Here is a 20,154-nt window from a genome sequence, read left to right as displayed (position 1 = left end):
TGGTATGTTAGCACTCTAAGTTAAGTGTCTCAAATGTGCATTTAATTTGGATTTAATAACAGCATTTTTCCTTATGAAAACTCAGTCAATTATTGAAAGCATTTCTTGAGGTTTAGCAATTATTTAAGAGGTGCATTTACTGTAAAGTAATTAACTCAAATGGCATGTTCATGGAAATAGTATATTTAAAACAAATTTAAATATTTGTTAGCAGAAGGAAATATTTTATACTACTGTAATTTGATAATCTTCACGTTCATTGTCTTTAAAACTTTTTAGTATCATTTAACAACTTTATGGAGAATTCTCAAGAGACCTGAGGGAAAGACCCTTGGGGATAAAATAATAAATGCTTTTAAATATGACACAAGTGATAGAGAATTTAGAAAAAAAAAAAAAAAGTGACTGTTTTCAGTTAAAACCAGCTGTCCCTAGCTTCTTTCTAAACAGTTTATTTCTTACAGAAAAATAAATAAATAAATAAATAAATAAACACAATAGTCATTAAAATTAAAAATTATGAAGGAAAGGCAGAAAAACAGGAAAAATCCTGGTTATTTATTTTCCAACTATTTTGATGCTCACGAGCAGACAATGGCCTTTTTTCTGAGCTGCTGTTTTCTTTCATCCTCTCCCAGCTGTCTGCCTGGTACAGAAGATGTGGCCGGGGTCACGCAGAAAAGCCGGGGTGGCTCCCTGAAGCCTCTGTCACTGAAGATTTCAGCTGAAGCCCTGTGGAGGACAGGTCCCCTCTTCATCGCCTCCCGTCCCGCGCTGGCTGGGGCAGGGAAGGTCCCTCCCAGGACCACACCGAGCATCTCCCTGTGATGCAGCAGGACCGAGGTCCCACCAGCTTTTGGGAAAAAACATTTACTGAATTTCAGTCAAGAACTGAGAACACTGTAATGAGTCCTCCTTAATCACCAGTATAGATCAAACTCCTCTACAGAGCCCACTGCATGGAGCAGGATGGGCAGCAGTGACAGAACGGTGATGCAATTTCGGTGTGACAATTAGATGCAATTAATAAATGCAGACATGACCTGTCCTGGCACTGCCTGCCCCACTGTGGGCGTGAAGTGCTCCGTGCTGGTGGTGGGTTTGGCCAGGCCCCATTCTCCCTTCTGTGTAGGCAGTCTCTGGTCCTGGCTCACTTTCTCCCATCACCAGACTTTCTCATCGTTTCATCACTGCTTTTCGCCCCCATGCACCACGAGTCTCCTCTCCCTGCCCCTTGCCCAGCTGCCCCAGCCCCCAGCCCAGGAGGGCAGGCAGCCGGCACCTGCAGCGGGGTCAAACCCTGGCACCAGGCTGGGATCGGCCTTGCCAGGCAGGTGATGCTAAGGGCAATGCTGGCTGCATGCTTCTGCCAGGACGGCAAGAAAAATATTATTAATTTTTACTAATGCTATTAAATACAAAGGACTGAGGCACGGGGAGAGCCATTTTTAAAGGACAGTGTGCCCTGAACGAGAGGGGAGGCAGGAGGGGAGGCTGGCTGTGGTAAAGCAGGCATGAAATGACCTATTAGGGAGATTAAAATAAACCCACTTCAGCACAATGGGTGTAGTTACATCATTACATTTATTGGGCTTTACATTTATTATTAACACAGATATTTCTCATTACTGCCTGCAGACCTAAATTCATTTCTCTCCCTTATCCTTTTAATTCTGTCATGCTCCTTCTAACAGCATCTGCTGCTAATTTAAAACAAGGAAACAGACAGGACTAGAATAGGTGCCTTGGAAATTGCCCCCGGACAGCTTCCATCGGGCGGGCAGGGATGCTGAGTTTCCGACGGAGCTCCGGTGCCAGCCCCGCAGAGTCCCGCACGTGGCAGCGTCGGGAGCGCTCCGGCTGTGCATCGAGGAAGCCCCGCGCTGCCTGTGGATCGGCTCCCCGGGGGCAGGAGCTGCCTTCAGAGCACAGTGTCTGTGCGGCCCATTCCCAGGAGCAGTGACATAAAGCAAGTCGGCCTGCCGGCCTGCACGAGGCTGTCCATCGGGGCGTACCCAGGTTTTCAAGTCAATGGGCTCTTACGTTAAACTCGGGTACGCTGCACCATGGAGGGAAACCCTGGGCAGCAGGCGTGCTGGACACTGCCGTGCCTGCTGAGCACCGTGTGGCCACCAGCGCCCGTCCCGAAGGTCTTGGGTGCAGGGGGCTCCTGAGCAGCTTGCCCTGCTAAACACACAGACCAGCCGCATCGCCCGCGCTGTGCCGTGCAACCCCGGGGGGGTCTGGTGGTTCTGAAGAGAAGGGCTACCAATAAACTGTTGTCTTCTTCGGTACTCATTTCTAGTATCTGTAGTACAGTGCTGCGTGATACCCTAGGCACAAGGCAGAATACGCGAGCGGTTCTCGTGCACAGGCAGTCGGTGCCGAGTCAGTGAGCTGCCCCTGGCAGGGCGTGCGCCCAGCACCCAGCTCAGCACCCACCCTCTGCTGCCCGTGTTCCTCCTTTTCTGCACCCGCTTTGCAGAAAATAAATGTTTGTGGGGTTATCGCAGCAAGGAAACTCATTAATTTGTTCACGTGTGCGGTACTAATTACAGAAGATGCACAGAGTCCTGGCTGTTCCCTTACCCTCCCTGAGGGCTCGCTGGCAAACGCAGCATTGTTCGTGGGGGCACTTACAGCTGTAACACCCAGCGTCTGTCCGTCTGTCCCCCCGTCCCCCCGTCCCCCCGTCCCCCGGCGGTGCCGCCATGAGGGCACGCTGAGGGGCGCTCTTGTCACAGCGATGGCGCGGCGCGGGGCGGGGACATGGCGGCGTCCTGCCCGTGGTCGGCCCGCAGGCCTGTCGGAGCCGCCTGCGTGTTGGTACGGCTAATTCTGCAGGAAATAGGGCGGGTTCTTGTTTGCTTGCTTGTTTTTTTTTGTTTGTTTGTTTGTTTTGTTTTCCTCTCCTTTGGTGTGGGGTCAAAGGGCCCTGCTGGTTGGGAATTCTGAACTTTGGACGACGCAGCGGCAAATGCCGTGGATCACCCTGCTGGGGTTCCCCCGAGCAGGGGCTGCACAGAAATCCCCATGGCTGTGCTGCACAGGTGCAGTTTTGCTGGCTGTGCCCCCTCTGTGCATCGGGGAAGGAGCAAGGCTGCTCTGCCAGAGGCGTTCCTGGCTGGCACTGCCCGTCCCTTGAAGCACCGCTCATAAAGTTCTTTCTTTTGCTCGGAAACAGAGTGTGCTTCTGCTAGGGCATGTCAAGAAGGCCCTTCATCTGTTTTTGAGGTATGGACAATGTGTTTGTTTGCATTTATGACGTGCAATATCTGCAGTAAGATGCAGCTCTTTGCTCGCTATGAGAAAAGTAAATGAATTCCTGCAGAGTTTTAAGATAAAACTGAAAACTTCTCCAACATATTCGAGTACGTGTAGAAAGAAGCAGAAGAAAGTCTGCCTGTTCACAGGCTGCCTGGCGGTGAGGACACGGGGTGTTCACAGCGCACTGCTCCCCTCCCAGTGAGCAGCCGGCTGGTGGTACCTGTGCCAGCATTTTTAAGGCTCAGGCTTTGAAACTGGCCAAGCATATCCCCGCTAGCACCTGAACCTTTCCCAGCTGGAAACACCATGCTTCAGGGCGTTTGTTTCTTCTCAGCACACACCTACTCGCAGGGAGCAATTATGAAGCCAGGTTTTGGGGGGATGCTCCTCTGCAGCTCTCCTCCATGCGTGCCCCATGGGGCTGGGTGGCAGCATGGCCCCCGGTGCCTGCCCCCAGGGCACAAAGCAGCCCCCGGGGCAGAAAGCAGCCCCCGGCACAGCACTGGGGTCACCTTTGCCCACCTGCTCCAGGTGTTCAGCAGAGGGAACCAGGTAGCCTGCTGTCTGAGAGTGGGGCAGCTGATCCCCAGCAGTGCAGAAGCCTGGCCCGCCTTCCCTCAAACATGGCTTGCCGATATGTTTTAATGCCAAACTGCGTCCCAGCAACCTGCGTGTGAGCTCCAGCAGGAGCAGCCTGTGCCTGTGCTTGGTACCAATGTGCCAGTGTGCATTTTGCAGACCCTATGTGGGGCATGTGGTCGCTGAGCAGCAGCGCATGCTTTCTGCCTTGACTTTCAGCATCATTTGTGCAAGTCTTTGGTGTTGGTACGTGTACCGCTTTGTAAAACACACCGGTACATTGCAAAACCTCAAAATTCCTTTGGTACAACATCTGTTTGTTCCAAGGCAAAGGCACAATCTCATCACTGCTAATTGCAAAAGCTACGAAAGCAAAAAACAAGACATGGATCCACCTCACGCAGTGAGTGGCGCAGCGAGATTCACACTGCTGCTGGTGATGCTACAGGCTCACTCCCTTAGCTTACCTGATACTAGAGACTAAATTGCAAGCCTGGTTATCTCCACCTAGTATTTAAATAATTAGCAGGAAAAAATGTGCTTTGTTAGTTGAGAGAGAGATTAAGTGCACAATATCACTGCTAACTCAGTGCCCCTGGGCTGCTTGCCAGCACTTTTGTTAGTAACCAAGCACAGGATTAACCTGTAATAACACAGCCGGGCTCACAAGATGATAATTTACGGATTTGCTCTGAATGTTAGCAATTCGAGCCGTCTGAAAATTACAGAATTTAACGTGTTTAGCAAAGATTTTAGAAAATGCTTGGAAAAGATAACCAGGTGAACATCCAGAGTGTATGGCTGAAGAATGAGAAGGATTTAAGGAAAGGAAAGTGTGAGTAAAACTGAAGTAACAGCAGTGAGCAGCCAAGTTTCCCAACTTCTCTTAGTCCTGAGCTTGTTTTCATACCTTACTCTCCAGCTGCCAAACAAACCCCATTTCTAACCTGTTACATAACGTTTTAGCTCACAGCCAGGTCCGTATCTTGTTACATACATGTCATTTGCATGTATATGTGTATATATATACATAAACACATATTTTTCTGTATACACACATTGATATATATAAAGGAACGGATATTAGGGGGGCAGAATAAACCAGAATAGATTAAGAAATGCCACATTAAAGTCATCCGTGCATCCCCTTGTCCACACTGAGCACGACACCATCTATATTTACCAGCTCTCACATTATCTTTCCTACGTGCAATATCAGTTGTTATTTGTTGCCCGGCACAAAGTGGCCTGGAGATAACAGGTTGGATCCTCCACACGGGGGATGTCTTGCCGTCAGCGCTTGGCCGGTGTCGGGTGATCTCTCTTGGCCTTCAGGTTAGGGACAGAGGGGACGGGGTGTGAGAACATGTCCCGCTTTTGTGGACCCCCTGGCTCGTGCCCCCTCACAGAGGGTCGCTGTCTCACAACAAAGGGCTGGCAAACGCAGGTGAGCCTCTGCTGTCACCTGGTGGGGGGACAGGGCTGGAAGCCCCCGTGGTGGTGCCTGCAGACACGAGGTGTTCTCAGCCCCTGGGCCCCATGAACATTGCAGCGGCCAGGGCTGGGAATTACATTTGTTCCGGTGACACAACTTCTGGATATTGGGGTCTTTACTCTGGTTCAGGGGCTTTTCACACACTGAGAATTTATCGTTTGTTTTCCAGGGTCGTATTTTGTAAGAAGCAAGAAACGTTTTGTTCTCTGAAGAGCAAACTTTACTTTCATTTGACCGTGGTTCCAGTCGGGTTTGGCCAAAACAAGGATCTCTGTTCTCAGCCAGGACCAACTGAGGTGGCAGAAGCTACATTCCCCTTACCTTACCCCAGGTAATGCCTTTCTTTTAGGGCTCTCTATTAATTTTAAAATTTTCCATTTAAAATTTCAAGGTGGTTGTTCTCTTCAGCCTTGAGCATTTCACCTTCCATCAGCAAAAAATGAAGTTCAGCAAAGCCAGAACAGCTGGGTCTGTCCCCCAGCCCCAAGTACCACTCTGCTAGCTCAAAGGGAACATTGTGCAGGCAAAACCCATCATCCTGAAACATGACATTTCCAGTTGTAGTGCCAAGTACCTAGGGATAGGATTTGGTCCTAAAGTACTTGAATCATCCCGTGCTAAAGACAGGTTTTTGTTTCATTACCTTTGATGGGAGTTGCATCAGGCTCTGCAGGAGCCAGAGCTGCCCTTTGCATCTTCTCCGTTTTATGGTAACACACTCGTAATTAAATCTTATCTAAAGTGCTCGAGAGCAGTTCTTGAAATTATTTGTGGGATATCACATGCTTCTTTATGGGCTATATTTGTCATTGTTATCTGTGTGCAAGCAGTTTCCAGCTCTGTGCGTGGCCTGCAGCTGGGGTGGCAGCAGATGCCTTGCAGGCAGCCCCACGCCACCGCGGAGCTCAGCTGGGGACAGCAGCACGGCAGCAGTGCCACGGGACAGTGGGTGCTGGGTTCGGACAAAGCCCAGGACGACAAAGAACAGTCGCCCCACTAATTGTATAAGTCCTCCCAAACTTGCTTACCCAGCGGTGAGTCCCCATCCCGCTGTTGCTCACAGTGGGAAGCTGTCAGGGCTTGGCTTCCGAAAGACAGCAGCAGCCCTCCGGGGCATGCGGGCTGGGACGGGGTGAAGGATGCTTCACGTCACGGGCACCGGGTCCTCTCCTCTTCAGCCCAGACCCTGACCCAGCACGGAAGGGTTACCTTCATTCTGGGGTGAAGGTAGAGCCTGCAGCTCAATCCCGACCTGCTGACCAGTGCTTTTTTACCAAAAATCAAAGTGCTGGAATTAGAGAATATTTTGCAGTGTAGTAGTTTGCCAAATATAGTTTTTCTCTAGTGAGGAATATTGATGAAATTTCATCTGACTGCGATTGAAGTAACACTTCAAATGTGCTATATATAGGCCTTTTTTTTTTTCAGTTACTAACTAGAGCAGTGATTGCACAAAGGCCTGGTGGAAGGAAGCTGGGGCTGTTCAGCCTTCACCATAAGCTCCACGCTGGTGCCTGTGTCCATAAATCACTGAATGTATGCCCTGGCTGAGCACTTTGGCGCTGTGACACCAAGTGCCTATGGGACGACCAAGCCACTGGGAAAAGCTCTGCACTTGCTTTGGCCCGTATTTGTAAAACCCAGCAGAAGACAGCCTTTGTGATGTGATTAATGCAGCAGCGTACGTGAGCTGTGCGGCAGTCACTACAAAAAGGCCATTTAAATAATAAGTTTTCTGAGAAGGACAAAAGGGGTAGCAGCACTTCATCTATATTTATGCTGCCACAAATGCGTGGCAGATGGCAGTGCTTTTGTGTCTTCACACTTTCAGTGATGTTTAATTACATTTCTATAAATAGCCAGTTTTATGACTTGCGGTCAGATGCTCTTTCATCGTGGTGGGAAAATAAGTAATAACAAGCACGTCGAGAGAGCTGGTGCATTTTTCCCCTCCCTTCAGGCAAGCCCCCTGTAATCATGGCAGAGGATTTTCAGAGGTCAGGGTTTCTGCCAGGTTTCCGCTGTGCTCAGTGTTTTCCCAGTGAACTATGTGGAGATGATGTGCGAGCGCGGTGCCAAGGCAAGAGCTGGTGCTGGTGAGTGTGGCAAGGAGCACGAGGAGCACAAGGAGCACGAGGAGCACGCCGTGCCCACCGCTGCGGGACGCATCTGGGCGCGAGGCCGAGCCTCTGCCCTGCGAGTGCTGCCCGTGGGGGGAGCAGAGGTCGCCCTCCCTGGAGGGGCAGTGCTCCAAATCCTGCTTGGCAGTTTCCCGCAGGTGCCAGCTGGCTTTCCCATTTATATAGCTCCCCGCCTTTAGTTGGAAATACCGTAATGTTTATTTTATCAGAGATAATTGTAATTCATTCCCTTGGGATTTAACTGCAGATGGAGGTTTGTATGCTAACCCCAGTATTTATCACCCAAAAAAGGGCTGGGTTTGCTGGGCCAGTGGCCCGTGGCTGCGTGGCCCTGACTTGGGGGCATCCCTATATCGTGGCATGTGTGTATGTGCGTACAGACATGTACATGCATGTACAAGTATGTTCATATGTCTATACTATGTATATATAGGTATCCATGTATATATACACATATATATTATTGCCTAAGCATGGTAAGTCTCACTCAAATGAAATGAATACTGGCTTTTTAAAAATTGAAATTGCAGCCTCCTCACTATTTTGAAGGAAAAGTAAGTAAAATAATAATTCACAGCTTGACACATGCTGACTGTCATGTGGAAAATAAGGTTTTTCTCATAGAGAAACCTTGGGACGGGGAAGAGCGTGACGGTGGAAGCAGATTTCCAGGCTGAAGAGCACACAGAGGGCAATCGTCCCCAGAACGCCTCGTGCTCCGCTTTTACTCCTTCTTCATTAAACACTCTGCCGCGTGAAGATCAAATGGTTGTAACGAGGGGAAACATGTCAGAGCCACGTCTTCTCGAGAGGCGCCTGAGCTCTGCCAGAGCCCACACTGGTGCTCTGTGGGGAGCGCCTGGGTGAAACGAGCAGGGCGTGCTGTGGGGGCTGCAGGGGGGAACGGGGTGTCAGAGTAAAGGCAATGTACTGCTTGGTTTTGAAAAACTGGGGAGAAAGAACTTGAGATTCAAGCTAAATGGGAAGCGAGCTGCAAAGCAAATTGAAAACCAGCATTTAAGCTTTTCAAGCCACTTATTTCTCATTTATGTGTAAATTTTTGACTCTGGGAAGAGCACTTGTAAAATCAGCTGTTCTGCTTACAAGGCTGCGGCTCTCACCACGTGCAAAAGGCATTGGTTCAGCAAGTGTCTGGCTAGAGCCAGCAGTCGGGCAGGTCGTCCCAAGGGACACACCAGCATCTCACTGCCCTTGCTCTCTGCCCGAGGGCTCAGCCCTGCGGGTTTCAGCACGGGGTAACAGTTTGTGTGAGCAGGAACAGATAACCACAGAGAGGGAGATTTGCAGTTTAATGAAAATGTGCTCTGAACCATGAAAGGCAACACACGATTTTTGAGATTATGAGTTTACCAGTATTTATTAAAGTATCAAAACCTGAAATAAAAATAATTGAATTACAGTTTCCAAGAAAGCTTCATTTTATTTTCTGCATTTCACTGCAGGTCACCATGAAATGTTTCCAAATGCGCCAGGAGCATGTGCAGGGCATAAATTACAGAAGCACATCCATCTTTGCTGTGTCTCCCTCAGCTGGGCGGGCTGCTGCCTTCCTTGTCCAGGCACTGGGCAGCCTGCGGGGTGGCGGGGAGGGCTGGGGCACTGCGCTGCCCCCAGGAGCAAAGCCACGGTGTGGTGCGGAGCTCCAGGTCTGCCTGCGCTGCGCAGGTCGTGTGTGCCTCATCTGGTCGGGCAAGGTATCTGTCATAGCGTGTACTATTGGTACAGAGCCGTTGTTTGGCACAGCACTGTTTCTGTCTCGACATAACAAGTCAGTAGTGCTCAATAAATGCAGAAGAAAGTTGATTGGGGAGCTCAGCATTTACGGATAGCTCTCGAGTTCTTATAGGAAGGAAAAGCTGAAGCTCTGCTTGCCGGTGGGCAGACGCCATGGTGTGGCCTCTTGCAGGCTGCTCTGTTTCACTGTCTGTAAAACTGGTGGTTACACCATCAGCTCACGGGGGAGATGGGTTCCTTAATGCTTGGGAGCACTCGGGTACTCAGTGGTGAGCAGCAGGGAAGACCACAGGAGAAGAAACACTTCTCCCACCAGCTCAGGACGGCACGCCGTCGGTAAGGCACAGCCCCCAGGCAGGACGATGTACCTGCAACGTGCCGCGAGGCCATGGGGGCACCGTGTGGGGTGGATAAGATGTGAGGTCCCTAACCACACCTTCAGAGGGACGGTATTGCAAACCCCTGGGCTCTTCAGGGGAGAAGGCGTGAGATAATTGACGCTGCTAATTGCTTAGCAAAGCACAAGACATTGGCTTAATTTGCTGGTCAGGCCTAGCCAATACTTGTAGATATTGACTGAAGGATAATTATGCTAAATCTTCATCAGAAGCAGGAGGCTGTGATCATAAGTCATCGGTAGCTGGCTCTGCCCACGGGGAGCCCCACTGACAAGGGAAGGAAGATCTCCTTGTGCCCTACACGTCTGCTCTCCTTCCTGCAGTCACCGGTATTAAAGATCTGACTGTTTTTACAAGATCAAGTAATTTATATTATTTTGGATTTCCTTTTTTTTTTTTTTCCCAGATTTTTTGGATGTTGTTTTAGTGTCAGTAATCACCTAGCAGCCGGTGATTAGGTGACTGTGACCTTAGTTTTCTGTGCTTAAGTAACGATGTCACTCCTGCCCCAGAAGAGAAACCACTTCACCCTTGGTCTGGTGCAGAGCGCCCAGGACTGGTGGGGCTGAGCACCTTGCAGCCACTGGTGGCTCCTGATAGTCCTGGGGACAGACAAGGGCACCTTCCCTTCAAAAATGAAATAAATAAATAAATAGGAGAATAGTAAATGTGCCTGGAAAGAGGTCTGCAGGTCTCTTACTGTGAGCTGCCAGCCATTTAAATAAAGGGGGGCGATTGACGGTAATACAGTTAAGTACACCTGTACGTGTTTGTGGCAATGGGAAGCGCAGTAATGATCCCACAGGGATGCTACAACTGACCTCAGCCTTGAAATCCTGCACTGGCCGTGTCCCCTGGCCAAGGAGCCTGTCTTGTGCGCATTCCTCGTCCTTTTGTAGCCCTTCAGTCTCGCAGCCCCGCGGCAGCCCTGACAACCTCGCCACAGCAGCCTGGCCTTTCTTCGCTGGGGACGCTGCTCTCTTCTGTGAAGCATATTAAAAATTTCAGTGATGAAGTTTTTATTAGAATCTTGTAAGAAATCGTATGATTCGTGCCACAGGGAGGAACAGATAAATATTTGAGTATTATTGTGTTTAGTGAATATCTGGCTTGGGTAGCAACCCGCTGTGCAAAACTGCTGACTCCCCACTTGGAGCACCACGTCTCCGTCACGGACACAGCCATCGCCTTGCAAGGGCTCGCCATCATTTCCACACGCACTGCTTGCTCCTGCTTATTTAGACAGGGCCTAGCAGCTTGCTACCATGTCTTTGTTTTCCTGAGAATGCAGGAAAAAGTGGCCACCACTCTGCTAAGACAAAACCCGTTTAGATGTCGGTGTTCTGCCTTGTGCTCCCCGTTGGTACCCGGCCTCTGATGACACAGCAGCAGTGCAGGAGGGCGGGTTTCTGACCGCCTCTAACACACGTCTCAGACCAGATTTCTTCCATTTCGTTTACAGCAGAGCAGCGTGACTTGCCAGAAAGGTCATGCCTGAGGATGGGCTTCAGAGGAGAACCACAGCTCATGCATAATATTCTCTCTAAGAAGAAATAGAAATAGCTGAAAATGCCTGAAAGACGGGGGAGCGAACATCGATATTTGGTTTGTAGTTTAATGCAATAACGAGTTCTCCGCAGAAGACTGGCACCCATAAAAACTAGCCAGAAGTTCATCAGCCTCCCCAGTGCAGTTTTACAAAGCCAGGAAAGAAATGCAAGGCCGTTACTGTTTCATCTGAGCCCGGTCTGCTCACTCGGGTAGCTCGGCAGCCCTCGGCTTGTGTCAGCGCAGACCTCAGCAAGCAAGGGCACCGGCGTGGCTGCGTAGGGCACAAACTGCAGCAAGGCAGCAACAAAGCCAGCACTTAGAGGAGCGCTCTGTGCTGATTAAAGTGACTTCGAAATCTTTGAGTAGTCTCCTAGTAATTACAGGAGGCCATTAATTGCGTTGGCCTCCAAGCTGTAATTCAAAGAGAGAAAGCATTCCCGGGGATGTTCAAGGCGGCATGAACTGGAATATAATTCACTGTTCACAACAAAGGAACTTGAAACAGATGTGAAATAAGTATGGATATATAATATATGACAAACATGCAACACGCCATGAAACAAAGATACATGTGACATAACTAAAGAATCTGCTTCTGGTGATCTTGCTTGAGGGCTGAGGTGTTTGTTGGTTGGGTGGCTGCCCTGTAGAGGCCAGTTTTCCCAGAAGCTGTGCACACAGTCCGGAGCCCCAAACGGCCATGCCAAAATACAGTGCCAACTGCTATACACAGAGTAAAGCAATTCTTAACAAGGGAAACTGCAAGCTTTCAAAGAAGATTAAAGTTTTAAGAGTAAGGTATAAATGAATTACTAAAGACTAAAGATATGTAAGAAGACTGGTGATTTTAGAATATGTTTTGCATGTAACTTCTCTGTGCTGAGCTATTAGAGTGTCATTCCCTAGCAGTTATATTGCCCTTACAGACTGCTGTACCACGCACTCTTTTTGACAGGACTTTGATCGAGTGCAATGCTTTGGGAAGTGGAGAGGAGAACAGTATGGATGGACGGCTCCGAAATGCAGAGAGGTCGGGAGAACTCCAGTTCAATATAGTAGAGAGGTTGCTTTTAGAAATGGTAGAAACGAAATGGAAAAGATAGCATTAATAGGATAAATCAGTGGTTAAAAATGATTTTTAAAAGAGAGTGTTTATTGTTTGTTAATTCATAACATAAAGTGCAGTCTCTGCTGTAACGTGAAGGGGGGCAGCATCCTATTCTGCATCGCTCTCCAGCAAAGTAACAGCTCAGCATTACTCAACAGAGCTGAACTCAATTCAGGTGAGACAAGAAATTGCTGGCCACTGTGAAAATAAATGAGTGCTCGAGCCGTGAATTGTACATCCTCGGGGTGAATTGGCGCAGACCCCAGAGGTCAGCGGAGACGTCGAAGCACATCGTGGTGACTGAGACCGCTGCGGCTGGTAGGGCTGGAACGGCCTCCCCAGGCCCTCCTCCCGCCCCAGCGTGAGCTCTGGGGAGGTGCCGGTGCCTGAACCCGAAGGGTACCACGATTAAAATAAAGGCAATCAGGGGAAGGGGGTGGGATGCGTGCAACCAGCCCAGCACCACCTCCGTGCCATCATGCGCCACGCTGACGGACAGACTTGTTGGTCAGCGGGTTTGGGGACAGCAGGGGAGAGAGAGGATGGCTGCAGTGTGGTATGCAAGATAAACCACAGCTGGTTTATGCTCACGTACAACTGCTGGAAGATGGCTTTCTAGTCGTTTGAAGGCACATCTTGCTATGGCTGCGTGTGCCAAATTGTTCCTGTCATTGTCTTCTGGCTCTCCCCTTCTTGATCTCTTTCTGAAAAAAATGCACTTTATTACAAAAAAGATGTTAGACCTAAATATATATATATAAAAAAATCTGTTACACAGCAGAGCACTCTCTCTCTGACTGGGATTTGATTGATTTATTCTGCTCCCTTAGAGAAACTCTGTTAATTGCCTTGTTAAAATAATTTTGAATGGTAATTGGTGAAGTTTTCATATTTGGAAAGCACAGCCCAAACCTGTGTGTCTCACTGTCACAGCCTATAAACTGATCTTTCTGGCTCGGCAGCATTTCAGGGCCAGGGTGTTTTGGTTAAAGAAAAACAGTCTGCCCCACTTTTCCTAGAAAAAGCAGACTTGTAATTGCTCTCAGAACTAATTACCATGCTGGGTTTGTCAGTGTGGCCAGTTGACATTTTAGCTACGGAGCTGGATCTCTGGCTTTGACATTAATGACATCTCATGAAAATGCTAATGTGTTCAGAAAAGATGATCCTGCTTATTAAATATATTACACGGATTTGCAGAATATGTTGTTGAAAACATGTATTCCCTCAATCAAAGATAAGTATATCTTACATGCTTTATATGACACTTCTGCTAATCTAAATTAATCAAGGCCAGATCTTTGATTAGATCTTTTGCTGTTGGACCTAAAATTAGGCTAAAGAAGACACTGTAGTTTTTAAAATATACATATTCAATGTATGTAAGTTTTAGGAGTGTTACTCCCAGATGAATATGGCCGGATTTTCCATGGCTTACTTTAGCAAGGAATCTGGCAGATGCAGCCCCTACAATCTGCTGGATGAGAGCTGGGATTGCGGCTGACCCACGCATCGCTCCACATGTACCGGTGCCAGTGCTGGTGCCGGTGCTGGTGCTGGTGCCTCCATCCCTGCCAGGAGCAGCGGTGCCACAGCCCATCCCTGCAGCCCCTGGGCACCGGCACCCTGTGCCTGCTGCCTCGAGGTGGGCTCTGGGCAGACCGGGATGTCACTGACAGTGTCTGCTGCCAGGGATGTGCAACCAGGCACGGAGCGTTTTTGAAGGACCAGACCCAGAAAACGCACCACGATATTGTGTAAGGAAAAAAAAGATAAGCAAAAAGAAAACCAAAAACCAACAAAGCAAATTCCCACACTTCAAAAGTCTCGCGGATACAAATTCCAGCTTTAGCAGGAACAGCAGCAGCTGATTCTCAGCAAGATTTATCAGGTAATTTGCCAAAATTCAGCACTTCAGAAGTGCAAATACTAAGTCCAGGAAACTACAAAGTTAGAAGGCATCTTACGATAATCATAGGCTTGCAGAAAGTGGTGAGAATCAGAACAAAGCTACCAAGTAAATCTTAATTACCAGTAGATCTTAATTACAAGTAGATCTTAGTTACCAGATTTTACTTTCAAATTAGCCTTGGAGGTAAATTCAGTTGTGTGAATTCCTAGATCGTCTTTAAAGGGTCGTGGTTGGGTCTGAGAGCAGGACTGTGTCATATGAGCATTAGTTTAAAGGGAAACGTGACACATTCAAACAGCCAAGCGTTGCCATCAAATCTAGAAGAAAGCACGTACCGGAAGACAGCACCTACCATTTTGTGCATACCCTACGATGTTACGCATAGTGTCACACCAAATGTAATTACAGAATTCGGCATACTTGCTCGTGGAGCAAATTACAGTTTCTTTCTGTCCTCTAGACTTGCAGCTTCTCAGCACGAGCGAGCCATGAAGCAGCTCAGCCCACGCCAGCTTTGTCTGAGTTAACCTCACCACCGCCCTGCCGACCTGGGCGATGCCAACGCTGCTTTGCACTGCAGGCACCGGGCAGAGACCTCCTGCCTCCAGCAGAGAGGGTGGACACGCTGCCCTGCTGCAGGAACCTGGTGGTGCTGGGCATGAAGTCATCGATTTTCATTGAGTCATGCAGCAAGGTGAAGGGAACTGCAAGGATTTCCCATGGTTCAGATATTTCGCTCCTACTGTTCTGTGCTAGGGAGGAATTAGCGTAGTGCGTAGTGCATAGCCGGCAAACCTCCCAGCAGAGCCATCAACAGTGCAGTTGCTCCAGAAGAATTTATATCACCAGATCTAATGAAGTGGTCAGGGCTCACCTGAAAATTAAATATCTATTTTTTTTTCCAGTGAAATTAAATATAATTCACTAAAATGTTTTGTTTGATTAGGAATTTTCTGGATTTGGATTATGTTTTGTCCTATGAATCGTATTATAAAAAATAAATTTATAGAGAGATTTTCGCTAAATATCTGGTTTTATTGCTCCTGACACATTTTGTTGCTTTACTAAAGCACGTTCTGAGTTTTAAAATAATTGGGTTTTGAGATTTTTTTTTCTCTCAGCAACAACATATTCAGGTGGCCATTGTATTTTGCACTAACCACTAACTCCACTAACACAATGTATAGAAAATGAAAACCAAATAGTCCTTACATATACATATAAATTAATATATACGTTATAAATAAATATCCTACCTGTATAGAGGGATATCTCAGGGGCAGAAGATGATGGGGCAGTGCCATGGAAGCACGGCGCTGTGTGCCATAGGCATTACTAGCTTCTGGTGTCTGGCTGCTACTTGCAGCTGGTATGGCCAGCTCTGGCATGAGAGATTTTGGTAGGACCAGTTACTAAACCCTGCCTGGGAGTAAGAACAATACCTGAAAGTTTCCCTTTGCAATTACACTCTTCCCTGGGTGGCGAGGTGAGATGAGAGAAGGGCAAAGGGGGCTCTGGCTGAGCGCGACGCAGGAGTCAGCACTCATAGCACTTGTACGTGCCCAGGAGGAGCCCCTCAAAACTTCTTCCAAAAAGACGTTTCACTTCTCAGGAAACATCCTTCTTCTGAGTGGTTAGTGGTTGTGTTCAGATTTCATCATCTTCTGCAGAAAGGAAAGGAACTTTAGAGGCAGAGCAGACAAAATGTAAAAGGTCCACGGGAACTTTCTTCCTTCCTCTTGAAAAGAACGTTTGAGGTTCAGAGAAAATGCCAGAGCTTGGGAATCAGCACGGCTGAGCCTTAGAAAGGGTCAAGGGTAACAGAGCAGTGAAATACGGCTTGTGTCAAGAGTTTAATTAAACAGGGAACGATGCAGAGTCCCTCAGATCATTTTATTAGCAACTCAAGGGGGCCTTCTCTTATAACGGGTAATTACCAAAACATTTCCTTTACATATTCTGAAGGAAAAAAATGAGTATACTCATCTATCACCTGGTTAATACCAAGGATTGTAATAAATATGTACAAGCCATTATCAGGGTGAAATATGATTACTATCTTCTCAACTCTTTAATCGTAAAAATGACTCTTTCAAAAATCAATCTTGTTGCGTGTTTCCAAGCAGCAATACAGTAAAATGTTAATTACCTCACACCATCATAAAAGCATCTGAATGGTAAAGCTACAGCTCAGAAAGGAAAGATTGGCATCTGCTGAACAACACCGGCAGGGCACGGCCCAGCCAGCCTCGCTTGCACCGCTTGGGTCCGAGGGAGCAGACGTGCTGCATCTAACGGGGAGAGGCTGCAAAGTGCAACACATCCTTTTCAAACACAGCTTGCACAGGCACTGGGGACTCACGGTGTGTCCTTCAGGTGCTGAAAAACGGGGGACTGCAGGTAAGAGCATTATTAATTAACCTGCCCTTCGAATCCAGCGAGTTCAAGTCCCTTCTGCCTGGCACTGCGACCTGGTGGCTAGTGTTTTTTTAAAGGTTTTGTACTTGTTTCCTATGGCAGCTGCATAACCCCTATCAGGCTGCACAAGAATTTTGGGTCTCATGGCGATGATGAAAATTGAAATGTACCCAAGAAAATATTAAACAAATTAATTTTCAGTGGCAACTGGAAGAATCCACATGGCTCTCCTGTCAATGAATGAGATTTATCTGGTAATCTGCTGGAAGTGTAGGTGAAGTGCAAGCTCTGTTGACCTCATTCAGTTATTTTCCTATGTGATACAAAAAGTATCTTAAAATGTGCTACAAAGTACAGAGAAGTGATTTTAAAAAAAATTATTTTTGTCTTTAAAATAGAAACATCTATCGGGCAGAGCATCTCATTACTTTAATTTGAGGGATATTTAATGTAAATTTAAGCTAAGGTTTATAAATCCTTTGCATAGACCACAATGAAGATTTTTACATGTGGGTATTTTCCCAAACTATTGTATCTGAAAATTTATTCCCCTTCAGTGAAAAAAAGTGGCAATATAAAAAACACAGAAGTCCTGAAATCTGTAGTCCTGGCCTACTATTTTGCAGAATAGTAACATTTTACGTACATTATATACTGTATTGCACTATATTCTCTACTGCTTGCTTTACTGCACAGTGACATGACAACAGTCAGGTGTTCAGCTGTCACAAAAGCACATCTTATTTTTATGTTGCTTTGCAGAGAAAAAATGTGGAGGAAAATGTTGAGCAGTTTTTCAGCCAAATCTGTTTTGTTTCCATATTAGGATGTAACAGCCTTGGGATCTTTGACTATAAATACCATGAAGCATGCCAACACCTGGAAGCACAGGAGCCCTGGGCACAGTGTGGGTGCTGAGCACAGCAGCGCTCCCCGCACGTGGCCCCTGCTCTGGCAGATGCGACAGAAAGCCAGAACTCCCCATGGGACCCCAAAGCTCTGCCGTAAGGACTTTCAGGATACCGTTGTCCTTGTTTTGTGTTGGATATGTCGTCAGTAAAGGCAAGGCTGCTGCATTCCTGATGTTTAATATTTATCCACGTTTCCTTGCCCCCAGTGCAAGGAATGCAAGGGGGCTGTAGTTAGAGGGCAGGTGGTTCTGCAGGGTGAAGGAAAAATGTGTCCCACAAGACCCAACACACACTCTCTAGGGGCAGGTACTTTTCTCCACTTGGGTGATGGGTTTCCTTTGGGAAGCAGGACCGCTATTCATTTTTGTATGAGTCATCCATATGCAATAAAACTCCGGAAAGGTAGAAACCTCTTATTCTCATGCATAGGTAATGAGTAAAGTTATAAATATCTAATAATATTTAGGTATCTCACACATTCCTGGCTTAGCACTTCTTAGGTCCTGCATTCTCTCCTCACAGTACTATCTCAGTCTGCCTTCCGTGGAATACAGGGATTGTATTTTGAGAGTATGAATTTCCTTAATTAATAAGATGTCAGCTAAAAAATACCACTCGGGATTGCTAGGGAAGGTCATTTAATTTGTGTATCAAAACTAAAGAATTGAAAACAGAGAGAAGATGACTTAACAGTTAATTCATTCAAAGACATTTTATGTAATAGAATTAAGCTATGGCCTGTCAGGAGAAAGATGTCAGGAAAGATTACAAAACACTTGGCTATCTAAATTCACAGTTGTCTGTAATTCATAAATCAGCTCCCCGTGATAGAAGATGTATTTCAGGATTTCTCTTTGCTGTAAAAATGTAGGGATGACATAATAAATCAGGCCATGGATTCACAAAGACTGACTTGTGGTACTCATTTCGTGCAGGGTAATTTGTCCTAGAACACACCGCGTGGAGCTGAGGGTGCTGTGCAGAGCTGCTCCTGAGGGATGCTCTGACCCAGCCACCGCCCCAGGCCGGTGACCACCTTCAGCACCCCTCCTGCCACTGCCTGTCTCACGTCTGCTTGCTCAGTTTTTCCTTCTGTTTGGGCAACTTCAGAAAACCTGCACATGCCAAGCTCCCCTTATACCTTCCAGGTTAAAATAGTGCTAGGCAGCTATTTTGGATACAGAAGGCAGGCAGAGCAAAGAGAAAGCATAGCAGAATGGTGTAAAACCTGCACAGTCGTTAAAAGGGTTCTTGCTGATTAGCTAATTAGCTCAGCTGGTTCCCCCTAGGCTTTAAGACCAGGCCCAGGGGGTAGGGGAGGCCTGGGGCCTGTGATGCTGTTGCTGTGGGGTCAGGGAGGTGCGTGGTGTCTGGGGGGTGCCCAGAGGTGGGCTTGCTTCTCTTTGGCACTGCTGTAGGGTTAGTGGTGGCCTCGTAGCTAGGCTGTTCCTGGGGGACCAGCAGACAGCTCAGTTTTTGTGGGTTTTCTATTTCAGAGGTGCTGAGGGAAATGAAACTTGGTTATGGCTAAGAGAGACTTACAGAGCAGCTTTGGATGCAGGCTTTTGCTCTGACTCTGCACGCCTACTTCACAACCTCATTAAGTGTATTTTTTGGTAGTGATTTCTATTGTTTGGAGCATAACTGGAGCTCTATGACAGGCTGAGCTAACCCAGCTAATGAAGCTCTGCCCCTCCAGAGGAGTTGGCAAGTGGGCTGGGAAGAGAAGCCAGGAGACCAGGCCTGTGCAGCACGAGTGGCTCTGTTCTTAGGATGGAGGCTCGAGGTGTGAGCAAATAACTTCTGAGTTAAGGGGAGATCCCTTGGCTTCAGCCCTCGGGGCAGGAGGCACAGCCAGCAGTGACCCTGCAGCCTGCCCAGCGGGGCTCGTGGCAGGAGGAGAGCAGGCAGGCGCTGCCAGCCGAATTCATCTGCCTCGGTCAGGGCATGAGGCTGGTTCTTCAGTTTTGGGAGGCTGTAGGTCTTTCCTTTTTATGCTAGTCTTCTTCTGTTTTAAAACCAGACAAACTCAAAAGCTTTTTCTTACTGCATTCAGTGAGTATCTTGCAAGAGTTTCAGTGTTCTCCGCCTCCTTGTCTTCCAAACACTGCTCAGCGCAGTGTTTCTCCAGAAACTCCCAATTTTCAGACAGGCAAGTTTAAAAGCAGGAACAGTGTGGCTGTGGGTATAGCTCTGTTTCCTGCAGCTTGAGGGACAGCCCGTGGAGTGCCAGGCCCCCTGTTGTGCCCTGGGGCACAGGCTGCTCGCAGAGCTGCACTCAGAGGTACTGAAGAGCTGCCTAACCTTGCACATAGAATTCTTTCTTAAAATAAATAAATAAATAAATTAAAAATTCTCTAATTTGTAGCATATTTCCATTAAAACAAATGATTCCAATCAGAATATCTTGTGTGGAATATTTGCTGAAATTTCCAGGTATAAGTGGAAAATATAATTACCAGCTTCATGTAAAAAATGAAAACACTGTTTAGGCTAGAGGAGATTCAATCTGTTGAAGTACATTTCAATCTCCATCTGATGCTAAATAGCTATCTGCATTGCAGATAAAGCTATATTTGCATGCAGACCTGGATGTTGTCATCTCTTTCTGCAATTGTT

General features: G+C 47.5%; 2 long non-coding RNA genes across 3 annotated transcripts in view; both read left to right on the top strand.

Moving 5' to 3' along the window:
- Positions 1 to 2,684: 2,684 nt before the first annotated feature.
- The window catches only part of LOC106043869 (uncharacterized), a 52,716-nt gene continuing 35,246 nt past the window's right edge, over positions 2,685 to 20,154 (top strand). The window contains exons 1-2 of one of the 2 annotated variants that reach the window (XR_010832312.1): positions 2,685 to 2,826; positions 5,511 to 5,672. This is a non-coding gene — a long non-coding RNA (uncharacterized lncRNA). Of the gene's footprint in view, positions 2,827 to 5,510; positions 5,673 to 18,858; positions 18,895 to 20,154 lie in introns of those variants that run through there. The other variant, XR_010832310.1, reaches the window with a different exon arrangement.
- Positions 7,458 to 8,248, top strand: LOC136791073 (uncharacterized). Its single transcript, XR_010832313.1, has 2 exons — positions 7,458 to 7,619; positions 8,107 to 8,248. It is a non-coding gene; the product is annotated as an uncharacterized lncRNA (long non-coding RNA).

This window comes from Anser cygnoides, chromosome 6 (assembly GCF_040182565.1).
Source record: "Anser cygnoides isolate HZ-2024a breed goose chromosome 6, Taihu_goose_T2T_genome, whole genome shotgun sequence".
Taxonomy (NCBI): domain Eukaryota; kingdom Metazoa; phylum Chordata; class Aves; order Anseriformes; family Anatidae; genus Anser; species Anser cygnoides.
Note: the sequence above shows the minus strand (reverse complement) of the source record. Positions and strands in the feature narration are given on the sequence as shown.